We start from the raw sequence: 18935 nt of genomic DNA, 5'->3' as shown, positions 1-18935 counted from the left end.
CGCTACTTTTCATATTCTGTGTGTCCTCTTTCAGTTTTAGAGGTGATTGGTGTAGCAAACGTGCCCATCTAGAGCAGGAAAGAAAAGTGCTGAAAACTTCAGTCTAGTCTCGGGTATCTTCCAGTGTGTGTGGAAGAAAGAAGCAGGGTACCAGGAGCAGCTGAGCTCAGGGAGTGCCCAGCTCACACAGCATATTTTAGGACGTAAAAGCATTAGCAAGCTGTTTTCCCAGGTGTCTAAGCCCCGAGAGAGAGAACTCGCAGAGAAATGCATCCCCAAAGGACAGTGACACCACGCACCGCACTGCCCTCTTCCCACCCACCCAGTTTCTGAGCAGGGTCTTCTCCCCTCACCCCGCTTTAGACCGGGGCCTGGCAGCTGTACGGCGGCACACAGCACGCAATCAGCTGTGCAAGGCAGCGCTAACGAGGGGGAGGCAGGAGGGCTCCTGAGCGGCCCGTCTCCTTGCAGACCCTCCTCTGAGCACGTGAGAATTAATCCTGCTCTGGAAGCTGTTAAGAGACAGCTTTTGGGGAGTGGCTTCTCTAAGAAAAAAAGCAGCACCTGAATGGTTAAAATTCCTGGTGGAATTATAGCAAGAGGAGTTAGGACACAAGAATGGAGCCCTAAGGATTTTAAGAGACGAGCCTCTCTCAAGGGAAGGACTCAGGAGAGTTAGAAAGTGAGTTGCCGCGGGGTTCTGCGCTGCAGCTGGGACGCGCCCGGAGGGGCGATAGCAGCGAGCCCCGTGTTGGCAGCAGCAGCAGCCGCCGTGCGCTGGGCAGCATCCATTCTCCTGTCTCTAACAAATGGTTCTGTAAACTGCTGCAAAGGAACTAGCGTAGCACCTACAGTGTCATTACGGTTTAGCTAAGCTTCCTTCAGGGATGATCGGGATATACCCACAGAACTGAAACTTTCCCTCCCTCTGAACAGTTCCCGCACAAAGCCTCCGGATCAAGGTCAGAGCTATCAGGCTTCGCATTTTGGGCTGATGTCTTCACTCGTGGGATGTGCACTTCACACCCCTACACACGCACACAAGGTGGACATTTCTTAAACTGATACTGATAAATAAAATGAAAGAGGAGCTATTACTGTGAGAACATTTATGACCAAATCCTCAGTAATTTGGCTATTCCAAAAATTAGTAGAATGAAACTATGTTTCACTTTCCTTTCTCACAAAAACAAGAAAAGATATCCTATTTCATGTACAAAGCTGCTAGTGGCATTCTGGGGAAACACCATGGCGTGCTCCCTCATTTCGTGTGTTATTCTAGGTCCCTGCTGCCAGAGAGGATACCAGGCTCCATGAACCTCTGCTCTAGCTTAGCGTGATTATTCTAGTGTGTGTGTGTGTGTGTGTGTGTGTGTGTGTGTGTATATACACACACACACACTATGTATATATATCTATGTGTATATACAAACACACACCTATACATGCACATATACATCACCCGCTGTATACCCCTCTTAGCTTTGTCAGCACTTTTTCTAAGGCATTTTGTTCTCTTTTGGATGCTGTCGGGGAACATAGCAGCTGTTTTGAGGGTGTTGTTGGTTTACCGGAGGGGTTTTTGCCTGCTATTTTAGGACGGGATAGATAGATGTGAGAGCAACACCCCACCTGTTTGCCAGCTCTCCCTTTTGTGAAACACAAACTCAAGCTCCCGAAAAATGCGGTAACGTTTTTTTCTGTAAGACATCTCATCTTCCAGCCAAAAAGCAAAACGTTGTCTGTGTTGATGTCACAGAAAGATGCCTAGTATGTTAGTGTAGGCCTAGACTGTTGATTATTTGGGGGGGGGAGGGAAAGACCCCCGAAAGTTAAGTTTTAGCCATTTCGTGGACAAATAGTTTGTTTTAATGAAATAAGTGCAGCTTCACTGTGTTACACTCCTTGGGGCAATACGCGTCCGAAGAGCTGGGGACAATATTCAACCTGCCAGTGGAATTACGGGGATGTGTAGTCGTCCACCGGAGTTACAAAGATCTGGATTTTCTGATTCCTCCCGTATTGCCGACCTCGTTCACATGAATATACTTCGAACGCTATCTCAGGTTTGTCGGACGCATAACAAATGGAGAATGTTTAAGTTGTTTAAGACCACGCTTTGCCTCCAATAGCATCAGTGAACCACAGATCTCCTCAGTGAGGTTTTTTAGACTCATGGGTGCAGATCAGTGTGTCCTGTTATTTAAAAACATGTTTATTATTATTAACTTGTATCTCTCACATACAAAAAAGAAATTTGACCAACTCTTCCTTCTTAGCATCATTAACAGTTTTACTGTCTCCATGTAACAGGCTGCCCTATCGCAGGATTTCTTTTTTCATATTTTACCTCAAATACAAAAGTGGACCATTTTTATTATTTTTAGCCCTGTTGGAGATATTTTCTTCTTTCTTTTTCCTTTGGCTTCAGTTTTGCATGATCTAGGAATTATGACACTTAGAAATTATCTATTTCCCCTTCCCCATTGCCTCCTTTTCTATTTGCAGGATAAAGATTCGATTTATGCCAAAAGCAGACGTGTTCCCAGTGTTAAGGCTTTTTTGTGCAGATAATGTAAATCCAAATATTCTTATCCTTTAAAACCTCCAGTCTTGGAAGCTTTTTCGCCCTTTTGCTTAATTATGTCTTGCAGTTATAAAACCTGCAGTCTAATTTCATCTGTAACAGTGGCTTTTCTCTTCAGAACAGCAGGATTAAAATTAATCTAGAACACAGGAATATTCATAAATCATAAAACCACAGAGCAATTACTGTGAACCAGACTGACATCTTGTAGAACATACATCGTAGAACCTCCCTGAATTATCTTTTCTTTAACTTATTAGCATACATTTGGCAAAAAAAAAAAAAACAAAACAAAACAAAGCAAAACACATACGTGCACATTTTGATTCAGGAGTTACCCGTGATCAGGAATTCACAACCTCACTTACTAAGCTGTTCATATGGTTAATTATTTGGGTTGTTAAAAAGTTGTGTCCTGCTTTTGACTGGAATTGGTCTGTTTCATAACATTCCATCCAGGAAAATTTTGCATTCAGTCATGATCAAGATAGCAGACCTGTAATTCCAAAATATTTTTTAAAAACCTCTTCCTACATCTATGTTCCGCATTTGATATTTACCAAATACATCACACCTAATTTGGTAAAAACAGTTAAAAATTGTTTCCATTATCAGTTGCTGCAGTTTCATATGCCCATTCCATTCTGGGATGCAGAATAGGTATAAGAACCAAATTAACATGAAATTCTAATTATTTCCATCTGAGAAGTGATCATTTCCATATCCTTATTTGTATTAGCAGCTCTGCTTTTGACAGCATGCTTCTCAGGCTTTATTAATGGTAATGTTTCTTAAGTTTAGTGCTGTATCAGAATTGTCCTTAATCTCTGCCCTGTTCTCGGTGCACAGTGGCTTCCCTTTCTCTTTCCTTTTATTTGTGTACCTAAAGAGTCTTCTACTATTTAATCCCTTTGCAGTGTCTAACTTGACTGGACTTCAGGCAGTTCGCTTTACTCTGCAATCTTTTTGGCCTTAAAGCTGCAGAAATTGGTCTATTTGTTTCCATTCCTACAGATTCTTGATTTGTCTCTAGTATATTTTTCAAGTAGTTGCTCATCCAGGGAAGTCTGGTGCCTCAGCCAAAGCAGGCGTGACACTGGACCTTAGTTCATCAGGAAGAAAAGCTGTGCTTGAAGTTTTGAGCTGTTACAGTATGAAACCAGATTTAGAGTGCTGCAGTGCTGCAACGCTGCCTTAGAGAGTGCTGGAGCTTGAGGGGGAAATACCAGGAGACCCTTAGCCAACGAGCTGGCAACCAGCAAGGATGTGCAGACCTGCAGCGTTCCGGAGGGCAGTACTGGCTGTAAGGTAACAGCCCACGAGAAAATGTACTTCTGTTCACAGGTGCTGTGGTTGATATTTCGGTGAGTCTGGATGTGGGATGAGGGTTGGTCCACAGAAAGCTGGAAATGAAGAACGAGTTAGTTAGGTAATTTGGATGATGGGGTTTACGTGGGATGCTCTTCTCTGTTACCTGTCCCCTGCAGCAACCCAGAGCTTGTCTGTGACCTCCGAGCGAGCTCTTCATGCACAAGTTCAACGTTCACACTACTATTACCAACCTAGAGTACTGCGGGGTGGAAATTGAAACACGTGTGCTGCAGATCTTTGGGGTTTCAAATCTATCCAGATATTGTCTATATCTCCTCCTTTACCTTGGTCCATTGGCTCAGGAGAGACATTTCTGTTTTGGTGGGTTAGCTGACCCATATTCCTTTTTGTTCTCCGTATTCGGTTATCACAATAGAGCCAAAAAATGCAACCGGAAAGCACACCACATAAACGTGTATCAAGAGTTCATCTTAGACTGCAGAGGAGAAGTTGCAAGAAAGTTAAAAGAGGGAAAAAAGGTGATCCTGTCTGCCCTCATCTGCAGGACGCCTTGGTAGCTGTCCTGTGATGTCTCATCCACCACATGTTCATTGAACTTTGTGGGCCCATGTTATGCCTGTCAGTTGCATATTCCACACTCCAAGTACTGCCTCATGTCTGGATAGTTTTTCTGGTTTTATTCTAGAAATAATATCTCTAATTTCCTACTTTCATTCACTGCAAACATTATCCACAGCATTTTTAAAGGACGGCGGGAATGGCTATTACCTCTGCTGTTTAGTCCATAATAAATTTCAGTAGCTTCCCTTTCTCCTCACAGTTTTCTTGCGGGGAGTCTTTGTATCTTGGGGCTATCGACTTCCTTTCAGGTGACATAACACATGCCCTCAACCTTTATTTATTTATATTATTCATGTAACAGCTGTGAAAAAAACACCTTATATAACACCTTAAAGAATATTGTCATCAGTGTTTCACCGGCCGTCCATGGCCTGTTGCAGGGGATCCCCAGGTTTGCAGGGCATACGAATATCAGCAGAAAGATAAACAGGTAAGTAGTAAACAGCGACGCAGTGAAGTGGCTCTCGTCAGGCAAAGTGCCTGTGAGCAGGGCCAAAGGCAAAGCGTGCCCGCGATGACGGGACTGCCCGGGGAAGTGAGGGCTGGGGCGGCCTGCAGTGGTAGCAGACAGCCAAGCTAAAAGGCAGGACTGCAGCAAGAAGGGCTGAAGCTGCCTCTGGACGCGGGGAGAGGAGAGCAGTGACGAGGGAGGCTCTGTGCGGAGACACTGGTGCTGGGACCTGTGTCTCGTTCTGGTGTTAACGTTGTCACAGAGTTGTTAAAGGACTGAAGAAGATAAAGCAAATAGCCCCGGAAGGGACCCGAGCTCCTGAAGAAGACACCCTTCAGCCTGGCAGACTGAGGCCTCGAGCATGGCTTAGGAGGAGGCCTTTTTCTAGGAATCGTTCAAAAACAAGCCAAAAACTTTTCTTTTGAAGGACAAGTGTTGATCCCGTGGCCTGCCGAAGCCCCGTTCGCCTCCTCGGGGGTGGGAGGCTGGTGTCAGCTCGGGCACCGCGGGCCGCGTGCAGGGCAGGGGGCTGCTCCGTGCACGTCGCCTACCTGTCCTTAACTTGCCATTTATGTTCTTCTACCTGTGTGGGGACAATTACTGCACGAAAAGTGGTAGATAAATCTGGGGAGGGAAGGGCTGGGTGGATCAAACCTGCAAGCCCCAAACAATTACTTGGTTTTAGAAAGCGAAGTCTTAACTTAACAGGAAAACATGGAAGAATGTCTGTTTATGAGTGCCAAGTACTTTACGTGGGGAAAGGGCAAGCCGCGAGCCTGGCTCATGAAAACAGATTTGAAGGGGCAACTAACAAAAATATTCTATGCGTGATACAAGATAGTAATAGTACACAGTATGACTAGATACGATATTTGGATCTATTCTATTTCCTTTTGATATTTTGCTATCTTTATTCTAATGTAATCATTTTCTTTCAAAAGCGCAAGGAGCAGGGAGCCCGCTGGAGGGTCTGCAGGTCCCGGAGACAACTGGGGGTAAAAAGAGCAGTCAGGGAGGACAAAACCGTTGCGGAGTACCTAAATTAACTGTTTTCATCTGTGTTTGTGGTGGATGAAGTGTGAGAGTCTCCTACGCCAGAGCTCTGTTTTACGGGCGGGCTCAGCAGAGGGTTTCTCAGATCGAAATATCCATAGAAGAGGCTATGAAACAGGCGAAACGAGCTTGTATCTGAGAACTGGAAAACTGCAGCATAGATGTTGGTTATTTAAAGGGTTCCAGGAGAGACTGTTGATATTCAGGACAGGTGAGCTGGATATCTGTATCTGGCAGATTAGCAGAAGCTAAAATAAAGAATATAATTAATGGATTCACGGATAAATGTGATAAGTTGGGAAGAACACATTTTTTGTAAAGCAAAGTTTTGCCTTGCAAACTCACTGGTTTCTGGCGGGCTGGAGAGTGACGGCCAGTACGTGGGTTAAACGGGACGGTGCTGAGACAGCCCCGGGCTTGCGAAAGGCTTTCAGCACAGTGTCACCAAAGGCTCTTCACGTCACCGAGAAGCGATGGGATGAGTAGGAGAGCAACTGAGTGGAAAAATAGTTTCTTAAAAGACTGGAAACAGAGAAGGAGTGAATGGTCGGGTTTTTCCATGGAGGGAGCTTGCCAGTGCAGGCTGGCAGGCTCTGTGCTGGTTCGGTATATTTGTGTGTTTGGTATATTTCTGTGTTCGGTGTATTTGTGTGTTCGGTATGTTTGTGTGTTCGGTATGTTTGTGTGTTCAGTGTATTTGTGTGTTCGGTGTATTTGTGTGTTCGGTATGTTTGTGTGTTCGGTGTATTTGTGTGTTCGGTATGTTTGTGTGTTCGGTGTATTTGTGTGTTCGGTATATTTCTGTGTTCGGTATATTTATGTGCTCGGCGTATTTGTGTGTTCGGCATGTGTGTGTGCAGGCTGCAAAGCAGAGCGAGCCGCGGGGCAGCGTTCGTGGCTGATCCCAAGTGCTGGGGGCGGCGTGGAGGAGGGATTTGCGAAGGGGTCCAGAAGGGCCTCAGGAGACCGAGCTACTGGGTGATAAAATGGCAGGTGACATTCAAAAGAGGTAAATGCAAAGCAGAGCCTAAGAGAAAACAGCCCCAGCTTCACATGATGAATTACGGGCTCTGGCTGACAACCTCGCACAGAATGAGGGCTTTCACTTAATAAACAGTCCTGTGAAAATACCAGCTCGGTGCTCAGCAGCGGTCAAAATAGCGTATGAAATGTTTGGAGTTGTTAGGGAAGAAACCCAAATCCCCAGACTGAACAGCATTGTGCCAGTGTAAACCCTTGACTGGCATGCATCTTGAATACTATGTGCACTTAAGGTCACCCTATCTTCGGAAAGTTACAGGAAAGCTGGACAAGGTTCGGGGGGGGGGGGGGGCAGCAAGGATGATCCAAGGTCCAGATCAGCTTCAGTGCAAGGAGCAACTGAGTCTCCATTCTGGAAAGGAGACGGCTGAGAGGAAGGGGAAGGAGGACAGTGAAACCATGAGGGGTCTGTGGAGGGTGGGCAGGGACTGATGTTGTTCACCGCTTCTTCCAATATAAGAGCAAGGGAGGCATCGGAGGAGTCTGACAGAAGCCGGTTCGAAGCCCGCAGAAGAAGGTGCTGGGTCACACGAGGAGCAGTGGACCTGGGGCACTCCCTGCCCTGGACTGCTGTGGATGCTCAGAGTTTGCATCAGCTCGGGGCACGCCGCGGTTAGTTTACAGGACAGAAATCCTTTGAGGGTTCCTGGATGCAGAGGAGCCATCTCCAGCCCAGAGCGTCTGAGCGTCACGAAGGGCTGGGCGGGGGTGTGCCTAGGCGATGTGCTGCATGTGCTTCTCCTGCTCTTCCATACCCTCCTGCGCATCCAGCCGTAGCTGCTGTTGGAGACTGGCCCCAGGCTAGAGGGAGCCTTGAGCTCACTCAAGCTGTCTTATGTTATATTCTGTTCACTTATTTCCAGTCAGTCTGCTTCTCCCCCATTTCTTACAGTTTTGCAGAAATTGTGTGAGTTATTCTGGTCCAGGCTTGTGTATGATCACCTTCAGCTTTAAAATCTGTGACCCTATGCAACAGCTATGGGCCAAATGTTCCCTGCAGCCTTGTGCAATTTAAGTGGAAGGACACAAAAAGTTTTAAGACACCCATTTTTCTCCTGGCGCCAGTGCTGTGCAGGATCCCATCGTTACATCAGGCAAGATCACTCTGGCACGGAGGATTTTTTGGCCAGAGTTGTTAAAGGTGACGTGAGACGGGTTTAATTCATCTGATTTTCCTCCCTGATGATAGTGCGCTGGATGACAGATTGTTTAGTGCTGATGGAAAGACACTTATCAGTCACGGAATCATAGAATCAGAATCAGCCTGTTTTGTTGCCCTTCGTGTTCCTTGCCAGGTTCAACCCCAGGTGGGCTTTGGTTTTCCCGACCCCATCCCTGCATGCTCGCCCAGTGCCTCTGTATTCCTCCTGGGTCACCTGCCCCTTCTTCTGCCTCTTGTATGCCTCCAAATGTGTGTGTTATTTTTACATCTTTAAAAATCAGTAAGGTGATTCACAAGCCAAGTTTTCTTCCTCCCCCTTTCCTTCGGCTGGGTCAGATGTGGCCCTTAAAGGCCGCGTAAAGCAGAATCAGCCGGGCGGTTGCTCAGAGCCTGATTCTGCTGTTGGGGGAGAAGGGCAGCTGCGATGCCGGCTGGAGGTCTGAGTCACTTCTTAAAGTAAACGATAGGCTTATATGTACGTTTTTAATCGATGGGGGTTTTTTTGGACTGTGAACGATTTTGCTATATTAGAGTGCTTGAGTCTAATGGACGCAGTAATAGTTTTTGACTTTTGTATTTAATTAAAACACGCTGAGTTTAGCACAGAGGTGCCTTGGTCTGTGCCTGGGACTCCTAAGCAGTGCTGCAACGCAAATAACTAATATTCATAACGCGAGATTAACAGTGTAATGCACAAATTCCCACTAGATGGAGCTGTATCACTCCAGTTCGTGTGTGTGTGTGTGTGTGTGTGTGTGTGTGTGTGTGTGTGTGTGTGTGTGTGTGTGTGCGCACACGTGTGCACACGCGTGTACGTGTGTGTACGGGAATGTGCGCCTTCCTCTCCTTTAAGAGACACAGCGCCCTGTGCCTGCTTGTAGCAAGGATGTGTGGTGCCGCTCAAACGTCACGGATGCCTGTGTCGTGCTTAGCCAGGACGGTTTCACCAGAACGCACCTTTCTGCCAGGTCGGCCGACGGCGTACGCGGGAGCGTGCAGCATCTGCGCGCTGTCCTGCAGCACAGAGGTGTGCGCCAGCCGCGAATGATGACGCCACTCCTCTGTCCCTGATGTAAGGCGAGGGGAGGGCTGACCCTCTGCATTTTTCTTTTTCTCCCCTTCCTGGGGGAGTCACCAGCTCTCGCACGCGTGTTTCAGAGCCTGCTCCCCCGTGACGGAGGAGAGCTTGAACCCGAGGCCTCAGGTGCGGCCGGGGGGTCCTGGAGAGGAGCCTCATCCCCGCAGGCTCCTCCCGGTCCCTGCTGCTGGGCAGAGGAGCCCGATGGAGCTGCGAGCGTGTGGGTGAGACTTGACTCCGCTGATCTCAGAGCCTTTCCTTCCTGAACAAACATTTTCCATTCTGAAATAGTCGCCTCACTATATATAGAAAGCACCAGCAACCTCCAAAGCAAAAGTCCTGCTCCTTAGGAAGGGATATTCCTCAAACTGTTTTCGTCCTTTTACAAAACACCAGCGAACCCTTTGCCCTCGGTTTCGCGTCTGTCCGTGGACAGCGTTGCTCAGAGGCAGAGGTCCGGCTCGCAGCAGCACAGCCCGGACTCCCCACGCTGCCCCGTGCTCCCCGCCCCCGCCCCGCCGGTCTGGGACCGCGCCGGTAATCGCAGGCCCCGCTGCTTCGGAAACCACCTCCCCATCTCGCTTCCTCCCAGCTGATTTTCAGGGGAACAGAAGGAGACTTGTTTGCTACCGGAGAGGAAGTCCAGGCCTCGGCGAGCAGCTGAGAGGCACCCACGAGAACGGGCGCCTCGCCGTGCGCTGCCAGATGAGGTCACCGGGCTGCGGGGCGCGAGGGCGAGAAGCCAGAAGGGGAGGCTGCGAGGAGCCGGGGCAGGAAGCGCAGCCGTCAGTGGCCCGGCGCTCAGCTCGGTCAACTCCCCTCTCTGGAAATGTTGATTTCGGCTTTCTCTTGGCTCACGGACTAGAATGTGTTAGATGGTTTCCTTCTTATTCCCTTTTCTCATCACAAGAACCGTTCCGTGGCTCAGCCGTGTCTCTGAGAGGCTCTGAGGGGAGCAGGGAGCGCCCGGACCCAGAGGGCAGCTCAGGGGCCAGGGCTGCACGAGGTCACCTGTGACCCCTCTGAGTCTCGGAGCTTAGGGAACCCCGAGGAGAGACTCCGCTTTCAGGCCCTGTATCTTTTGCTGAGCCAGCACGGCTGCCTAGGAAGATGGACAGTCCCGACTGCAAGGGATCCTTGACGGCCTTACATTAGTTATTCCAGTGATTAATTCCTCTCTCTGTTCAACAGATGCTCTTTACTTTCAGTTTGCACAGCTCCGGTTCCACCCTATTGCCCCTGCTCTGCCGTCGTTTGCTGGATTGCAGCATTGTACACAATTAACCATTTTCTCTCCTTACAGATCATTAGAGATCAACTGATTCTTTAATCTTCTGAAGCTTTCCACATTGAAACATGTTCTCTGGATCTCGACGCATCCTTATGACTCTTTTCTGACTGCTCTGGGTGTTCTGCAGTCTTTGTAAATATCGAACATCAGGCTCGTACCACTCAAGCTGCAGTAAGGTAGTTTCCCCATTGCTCCATGGGCTTCTGTTGAGCCGGTCCGTCAGCCAGGCCTGCCTGTGCGCTGGTTTAGTCATGACAAGCAGATCTTGTAAAACGTAGCAAAACTATTGCAGGAGTTGTTGTGGAAGATTATCCCTGTTCATCCCCTTAGCAGGAATAATCAGCTGTACAGATATAGACTGAGAAACAACCGTCTACACAGGAGTTGGCCAGAAAAGACGTTGGGCTTATAGTGAACTGAGGGCTGAACACGAATCAGCTGTGGGCATGCTGTTGCAAAAACGTCGTACGAGATGCTCCGAACAGGACTGTGTCTTGCAAGATGCACGAAGTAACATTTCTGGCTCTACTTTGCTGTGATAAGGTCCTTAGCTGCCATACTGCGCCCAGTCTTGGTGCACTTCAAAGAAAGGAGACGAATCTGAGGGAGTCCAGAGGAGATGATTAGCGGCTGAGAAAATACTGTACTGAAAAGTGAAATGCTCTGGGGTAGTTCAGCTTAAAGAAGAGAAGAGTGAGGAGGTATAACAGTCTTGGTTTGTGAAAGACAGTTGCAAAGAGAATATTTCCAGTGCTTGTGATGGATAGAACAAGAAATAACGGACTTACTTAAATTATAGCAAAGCAAATTTATCACTGAACGGATTGACTGGCAGGCTTGTAAAGTCTCTGTTATGGAAGGGCTTTAGGAACTAGCTAGACACACAACTGCTGAGAACGACGGGCTTCTGGGTTCAGCTGAACTCTCTTTGAGGTATGGGAACGAAGCAGTTTGACAACCCTAATTTTTTTTCCTACTGTTTAAAATCCGTCTGTTCAATGCTTTTTACCAAGCACCTGCGAAGAATAATCACTATTGCCTCACTTGCAGTCTTTTCCTTCCATGCTCTTTGTTGTATCTACCTGCTTGTCTTCACTTCTTATTATTTTGTCCTCTGGGCATGGATTATCTTGTTGCTGCACTTGAAGGCTTAACCTTTAGATTGTGCTATAACTTAAATAATACCAAATGAGCCATTTGAGAAGTCCTATGTTGCATTACGAGAGAGCCGCTGGCTGGGAACGCAGGGAACTAGCAGAACTGAGGACAAGTCCAGAGGGACCGGGACACACAAAACAACGAGCAGTGGGACTCAGAGCCTGCGAGATGCATGACATACATTCAAGACAAGGAGGTAGGACAGGGCTACATTGTAAGCCCAATTGTTTCACAAGTTTTTCTGTGCTAGAGAATTTCTTTAAAAGAGGAGGCAAAATTGACAACCAACTGCTCAGGGCCTTTAGGACTGGATAGAGTCCTGGAAAATAGACTGTGGGAATCATATCTAAGATAGCATGAGGAAGACGGGAAACAAGGAAGGGTAATGGCTGGGCATCTTTGCTGCAAGCATCATACAGCATGTGTGTGATGCTGAAACCACTGCTCAATCCCGCTGCTTCCAGAAGAACTGCCAGTGCTTCACCAAATTTCCAAGATTCTGAACATTCTTGTAAACAAAGTAACAGAAACCATGAACTCTCCCTGCTGTACCCTAAAACCATCCGTCACAGGCAGCCCAGGGATGAGGTGCTCCAGGCTGCTCATGACCATAACCTCTGGCATGGAAATACAACGGGGAGCTGCAAGTACTTTATGTGGTCGGAGCTCTGTGTCCCTCCAGCCACGCGGGAGACACAGAAGGACTCGCCTGCTGCAAGGTTCAGAGCCAGCTCGTTGGGTTGCATCCTGCACCAGTGTGCTAGCAGCATCTCCCTTTGACCAGGCTTTGAATATAGAGCTGCAAAGCTGAGGTACCCGCTCTGTTTGACAGCTGGGATGACCTTGGGACTCTCTGTATTTCGTGGGTTTCAAGGGCATTTCAAATGGCAGAGACAGACTTTGGATCTCACCTGAGAAAACTTACTCCTGTCTTCGGGACAGCTGACCCGGCTCCCTGCACCTCCTGGCCACATACGCTCCTAGCAGGTGCCGGTTTCTTTTATTTTTAACCTCCATTCTCAATGCAGGAAGCCTTTGCTTGCTGTGAACATCCGGGAATCAGGGCCGAAGCACGTCCTAGAAGGATTTCCTGCTTGGGACTCCCGAGCAGACCCCATCCTGCAAGAGTGGGAAGCTTCTGAACTGACTCAGTCCCGCCGGGCTGTCTGCCAGATCGCTCCTATCCACTTCGGGAACAAGATGCCACCTAACAGGGGGTGCTAAGCTGCCGGACCGCTCCCCACCTGCTGTGGAAGGGGGTGGAAACACGCAAAGTCCAGCCTGGGATGAGGACGTGCGTGGCTCCAGGATCAGGGTCACTGCTGAAACCAGTTTGCCGTGTTGCACCAGCCTCTAACTTAGTTCACGCGCTGAAGTTACCCAAAGCACTCATTAATCCTGATAACTCAATCACCTTCGGATTTTACTCAGAAGGCATGAGGAAACTGGGAGCCTTGCAGTCCTGCCCCACTTTAACACCTGCTGGTCACCTTCAGCCCTGGATAGCTGAGTAACGTATTTCTGCTCTCGTTCTGTGACCTGGTTGCTCGTCCAGGCTACAGCTAGACTTCCATCCTCTCGTCTGGCCAGCGCGAGAGACACTTGCATTTCAGAGCCAATGTCCAATATCTCTCTAAAGTCCAACTACATGTTACGGGTCTGTTCTCCCTCCCTTGCCAAGAGGTTCCAAGAATATCAAGTAAATCAGATTTCACTCAAAGATCAAAAGGGATCAGCTAATTTCCATCCCTAACTGCAGTCAGTATTCATGTACAAATTGCAGGTTTGAGAGATTTAAAGAGCTGGGGTAATGCTATGGGGCTGAAGAATAACAAACATCACAGATACTGAAAAAAGGGAGACCGAAGTGAAGAATATGGACAAATGCAGATTTCTCACAGTTGCACACAGGGTTCAGAGTAGATTTTAACGGGAAGTAATGATTTGAAGACATGACAATAAATGGCAAATATGAGGAAATGCAGCAAGTTTACCAAATCATGCCAGACTAGCACATTACACAGATTTCTTTTTAAGTGATTGTTTTGTGCAAGGAAAAGAGGAAGTGTGTTTGGAAGTGGATTCTGAGAACATGCTCCACAAGCTTTCCAGCTGCAGAGAGGATGCTGACAAGCTGACAGGTCTTTGAGTCCCTTCTTGCCTTTCCTAAAGGTGGGTGTAATGTTAGTCTTTTTCCCATCATCGAAGACCTCTCCAATTGCCACAGTTTTTCGTATATGATAGCCAGCAGCCTCACAATCACATCCACAGGCTCTTTCAGGATCTTCAGTCCCATGGACGTGATTAATCTAGCACAAGGTAAAAGTTAATGTCTGCACCCAGACCAGTAAAGACATTACCACAAATACCCAGGTATTAGAGATCAATGGATGGTATAGGCCAAGATCACTTTGTGGATCTCAGCCTTAGCAACATGTAAGAAAAATTTCAGCCAGAAACTGGAAATGCCTTTGTTAGAAACCACAAGAAAGACAGAGGACCTGTGTGAGTTACACGTAAAATGATGCAACTATGAAAAAGCAAGTATCATCCCTGAGTACAGTGAGCAAGAGATGTCCGGCAGAGAAAGGAAGCCTTCCCCGAAGTGCTTTCCCACAAGGCACAAATGGCACGTCGTCAGAATACTGGGGGAATTTTGGTCCCCTATGTTGAAGACAGATCAGTTTAAATTACAAAACACAAACGTGGAAGAGCAACTAGGATAACAACAGCAGTAGGTAGCTGATCGTGAGACAAAAGTAAGAGCTTGCGGTTTGCTTAATTTGGAAGAAGGGAGGCCAAATGAAGAGCTTGCTGCTGTTTCTGAAAACATGTGGGAGGGAATAAGATCTAAAAAAACCCCAGTCTTAAAACAAAAATAAAGACGAAAAAACACGTGATGGCTAAATGAAGGCTGAAAATCTCCTTGTTAAACCTGAGGGATTTTGGGACATCCACAGGACCATGAAGACGGTTGCTGGGCGTTATCTCAAGGCTCCCTCTAGCCTGGGGCCAGTCTCCAACAGCAGCTACGGCTGGATGCGCAGGAGGGTATGGAAGAGCAGGAGAAGCACATGCAGCACATCGCCTAGGCACACCCCCGCCCAGCCCTTCGTGACGCTCAGACGCTCTGGGCTGGAGATGGCTCCTCTGCATCCAGGAACCCTCAAAGGATTTCTGTCCTGTAAACTAACCCTGGCGTGCCCCGAGCTGATGCAAACTCTGAGCATCCACAGCAGTCCAGGGCAGGGAGTGCCCCAGGTCCACTGCTCCTCGTGTGACCCAGCACCTTCTTCTGCGGGCTTCGAACCGGCTTCTGCTAGACTCCTCCGATGCCTCCCTTGCTCTTATATTGGAAGAAGCGGTGAACAACATCAGTCCCTGCTCACCCTCCACAGACCCCTCATGGTTTCACTGTCCTCCTTCCCCTTCCTCTCAGCCGTCTCCTTTCCAGAATGGAGACTCAGTTGCTCCTTGCACTGAAGCTGATCTGGACCTTGGATCATCCTTGCTGCCCCCCCCCCCCCCCCGAACCTTTTCCAGCTTTCCTGTAACCTTCTACAGATGGGAGTAGAGGGAGAAATGAATCTGTTAGAAGATAAAGCTTAGTGAGTTTATAAGATGAGTTATAAGATGTGCTGTTCAGGGTCCAAAAGGACTTGGTTTCTCCAGAGTACTTTTAGGTCAGTAAAAGTAATCCAGAGTTACTTTTTATTTCTAAATCCAGCTCAGCCTGGTATTCGGGAAGGGGTTCAGACTAGGAAGTCTTGGAGGAGTCAGTCCCTCTCTGCTAGACTGGTCTGTTGGTCAAAGCTCACGGGGTCTCTGAACTGATTGTCACTGACGGAGGGAACCTAGGCCCAAGCTGTGGCCTTTGGAGTACATGAGCTCAGCAAGACTGTCGCAGCCAAGAGCTGATGGCTGCATCTCTGCTGAGGAATAGGAGGGTCAAGGCCTGGTTGTTGGCCCCAGCACTGAATGGCCCCCAGCAGACACCCCAAAACTGCTGTGGTCTGGCTCCTCTGGTGTGGAGCTTTCGGAGAACATCGGCTGGCCGAGCTAAGCCAGGGAGCCGGCCACCAGCGGAGCGGTCTGGAGAGCCATGGGCCGGTGTGTGACTCTCCTGTCCTGTTTTGCCTCCTCGTACCCACCGGTGGGCCCCAGTCCCTGGCACGGCTGGCACCGCGGACCAGCGCCTTGCAGCCCGGGCAGCAGAGGGTCGCGGGAGCGTGAACCCCAGGCCGTGCCCTCGCGGAAGGAGCCCTGGCAGGGAGCAGAGTGGGCTCTGCCTCCGCAGCCGTGTCCCCGCACCCCTCCGGTGCCAGCCCGGCCTCCCTCCATCTCCTCCTGCCCAGCCCGCTCCTCGCCCGGGCCCGTCCCGCCGCCCTGCCCCTGCTCCGGTGCCCCTGTCCCTCCTCCCCCGCTCCCGGCGCCCGCTGCCTCCTCCCCGGCCCTGCCGTCCCCGTCCCTGCCGGCTCCCTCCTCCCCGCCGCTCCCTGGCCCCTCCGTGCCCCGTGCCTCGCCGTGCGGCCCGCTAGCCCGGACTGGGACCCGGACCCGGACCCGGACCCAGACCCGGACCCAGACCCAGACCCAGACCCGGACCCGGACCCGGACCCGGACCCAGACCCAGACCTGGATCCAGACCCGGACCCGGACCCGGATCCGGACCCGGACCCAGACCCAGATCCAGACCCGGACCCGGACCCAGACCCGGATCCGGACCCAGACCCAGACCCAGACCCAGACCCGGACCCAGACCCGAACCAGGACCCGGACCCAGACCCGGACGCAGACCCGGACCCAGACCCGGACCCAGACCCGGACCGGGACTCGGACCCGGACCCAGACCCGGACCTGGACCCAGACCCGGACCGGGACCCAGACCCGGACCGGGACCCGGACCCGGACCCAGACCCGGACCCGGACCCGGACCCGGACCCAGACCCAGACCTGGATCCAGACCCGGACCCAGACCCGGATCCGGACCCAGACCCAGACCCAGACCCGGACCCGGACCCGAACCAGGACCCGGACCCAGACCCGGACCCAGACCCGGACCCAGACCCGGACCGGGACTCGGACCCGGACCCAGACCCGGACCTGGACCCAGACCCGGACCGGGACCCAGACCCGGACCGGGACCCGGACCCGGACCCGGACGCGGACCCGGACGCGGACCCGGACCCAGACCCAGACCCAGACCCGGGTCCGGGACCGGGACCGGGACACAGAGCCGGGGCCGCGCTCCGCCGGCGCGCTCCGGTGTCGGGGCGGGGATGGGGGCGGCGGGGGGAGAGGGGGGCTGAGGGCGGCGCTGGGTCGGGTTTCAGCAGGAGCCTCCGCGCCGAGCCAGCGCCGACCCGCCGCCCGCCGCCGAGCACCGCGCGGGGCGGCCGCGGCACCGGGACCTCCGCGGCGCCGGGAGGCCGCGACACCGCGGCGGCCGCGGCACCGGAGGCCACCGGGGGCCACCGGGGGCCGCCGCAGCGCCGGGGCACCGGGCGCGCCCAGGGGCGCCGGAACGGCCGCGGCGCCGGAGCGCCGGGATCGCGGAGCAGCGGGTGGCGGAGCGGCTGCGGGCGGCTGCGGGGCGCCTCGGCGGGGCCGGACCCTGCGGGCTGGGAGCGCCGCCGGCGCGGGACGCGCGGGTAAGTGCCAGCGCCGGGGTCGGCCCGCTCCCGCCGCCCCCGCTCGGTGCCCGCACGCCGGGGCCGGGGCCGGGGCCGGGCCGGGACCGGGGCCGGGACCGGGACCGGGGCCGGGACCGGGACCGGGACCGGGCGCTTTGTTCTGCCTCCGCCGCGCAGACAATGGGGCGGGGGGGGGGGAGCGGGGGGCGCGCCCGCGGCGGCGCAGCGCTACGGACCCGCGGCCCGAGCGGCCTCGCCCGCGGCGCGGCGGCCTGGGGCCGGGGCGGGGAGCGGGGGAGCGGGACGGGGCGGCGCGGGGCTGCGGGGGCGGCGGGCCCGAGCGGGGCTCGGTGGGGGCCGGCGGGGCTGCGGCGCGGGGCCGGGGCTGTGCGGGGCCCCCGGGGACGGAGCCGTGCGCGGGACGGGGGGAGCGCCGGTGTCCGGGGGCCCCGACGGCTGCGGAGCCCGAGGGACGGGGAGCTCTGAGGCTGGAGCTCTCCGGCTGCCGGGGTGTCTGGACGGCCGCGGAGCGCCGGGGGAGGCGGCCCTGAGGCCCGGGGGGGCCCGGGGAGTCCCGACACCCGGAGTCCTGAGGGACGGGGAGCACCGACGGACAGGGAGCGGGGGGGGCCGCTGCGACGGGCATCCAGGGTGGCGGGGGCTGGCTCCGCGCCGAGGTGCTCGTGGGGCCGTGGGAAGTGGGTCGTGAGTGAAGCGCTTTGGTTAGTGCTTCTTTTTTGGGGGGGAGAAGTGTTTTCAGAGCCAGGGCAGCCCTGGTGGGGCACAGAGGTGGGACGCGCGGGGATGCAGGGGCCTTGGCCATGTCCTGGTGAGAGGATGGCTGACGCTGGTCGGGACTCGCACTGGAGGGCAGTGCGGCTGTGTGGCCAGGCTGGGAGGGAGCAGGAGGGGATGGGACTGGGGTGCTGGCCCTGGAGAGCCGGGTGGGATGGCAGGAGGGCCAGGAGGCCCGGAGATGGTTGTAAGTCTTGGCAGCCTAAGTGGAGGCTGAGAGTCAGTGATTCACGTAGGGCTGCCCTGGTGGCAGGGCTGGCCTGTGCCTGGCTCTGGGGGCAGATAATCTGAAACTCCTGGGAGAGGGGAAATCTCTGCGAATGTGGAAGAGAAGAGCATGTTCCAGGACAGTGACTGGTGCCCAGCAGAGCTGAAAGGGGCTTCTGCATCCTTCCTGACCTGAGCTGGAGTCTCAGGAACATCATTACTTGAGTCACGGCCTCTCATGAGGCTCTGGCCATGGCATCGGCGGCATCTGTAGCTTTGATGGAGCTTTTCTGCAGCCCGGACTCTGACATCTGGCTGTGGCGTGCACGTGGGTGCCGACTTCCCAGCTTCTTTGCTGGGGCCCGTGTGGGCCTGCTTCCCCTTCCTCGTGGCTGACGGACGATGGGAGGCCGGGAGGTGCTCCGGCCAGGCAGCAGGGAGGCGTGCAGTGGTCCCTCCATAATTCCTCATCTTATTTCCTAACCCTGGCTTCTCTCCTAACCATCGGCCTGGCTCTCCTGGAGCC

The 18935-nt window shown here is 52.5% G+C and overlaps 1 protein-coding gene across 1 annotated transcript in view; it reads left to right on the top strand.

Annotated features, from left to right (window-relative positions):
- The first annotated feature begins 17072 nt into the window (after window positions 1-17072).
- Window positions 17073-18935, top strand: part of DCHS1 (dachsous cadherin-related 1) — a 52762-nt gene continuing 50899 nt past the window's right edge. Inside the window, exon 1 of the mRNA XM_064505333.1 lies at window positions 17073-17425. The gene's annotated coding sequence lies outside the window, so the exon portion shown is untranslated. The remainder of the gene's footprint in view (window positions 17426-18935) is intronic.

The sequence above is a fragment of the Dromaius novaehollandiae genome, chromosome 1 (assembly GCF_036370855.1).
Source record: "Dromaius novaehollandiae isolate bDroNov1 chromosome 1, bDroNov1.hap1, whole genome shotgun sequence".
NCBI classification, from domain to species: Eukaryota; Metazoa; Chordata; class Aves; order Casuariiformes; family Dromaiidae; genus Dromaius; species Dromaius novaehollandiae.
The sequence above is the reverse complement of the archived record's forward strand: the minus strand, read 5'-3'. Positions and strand labels throughout refer to the sequence as shown.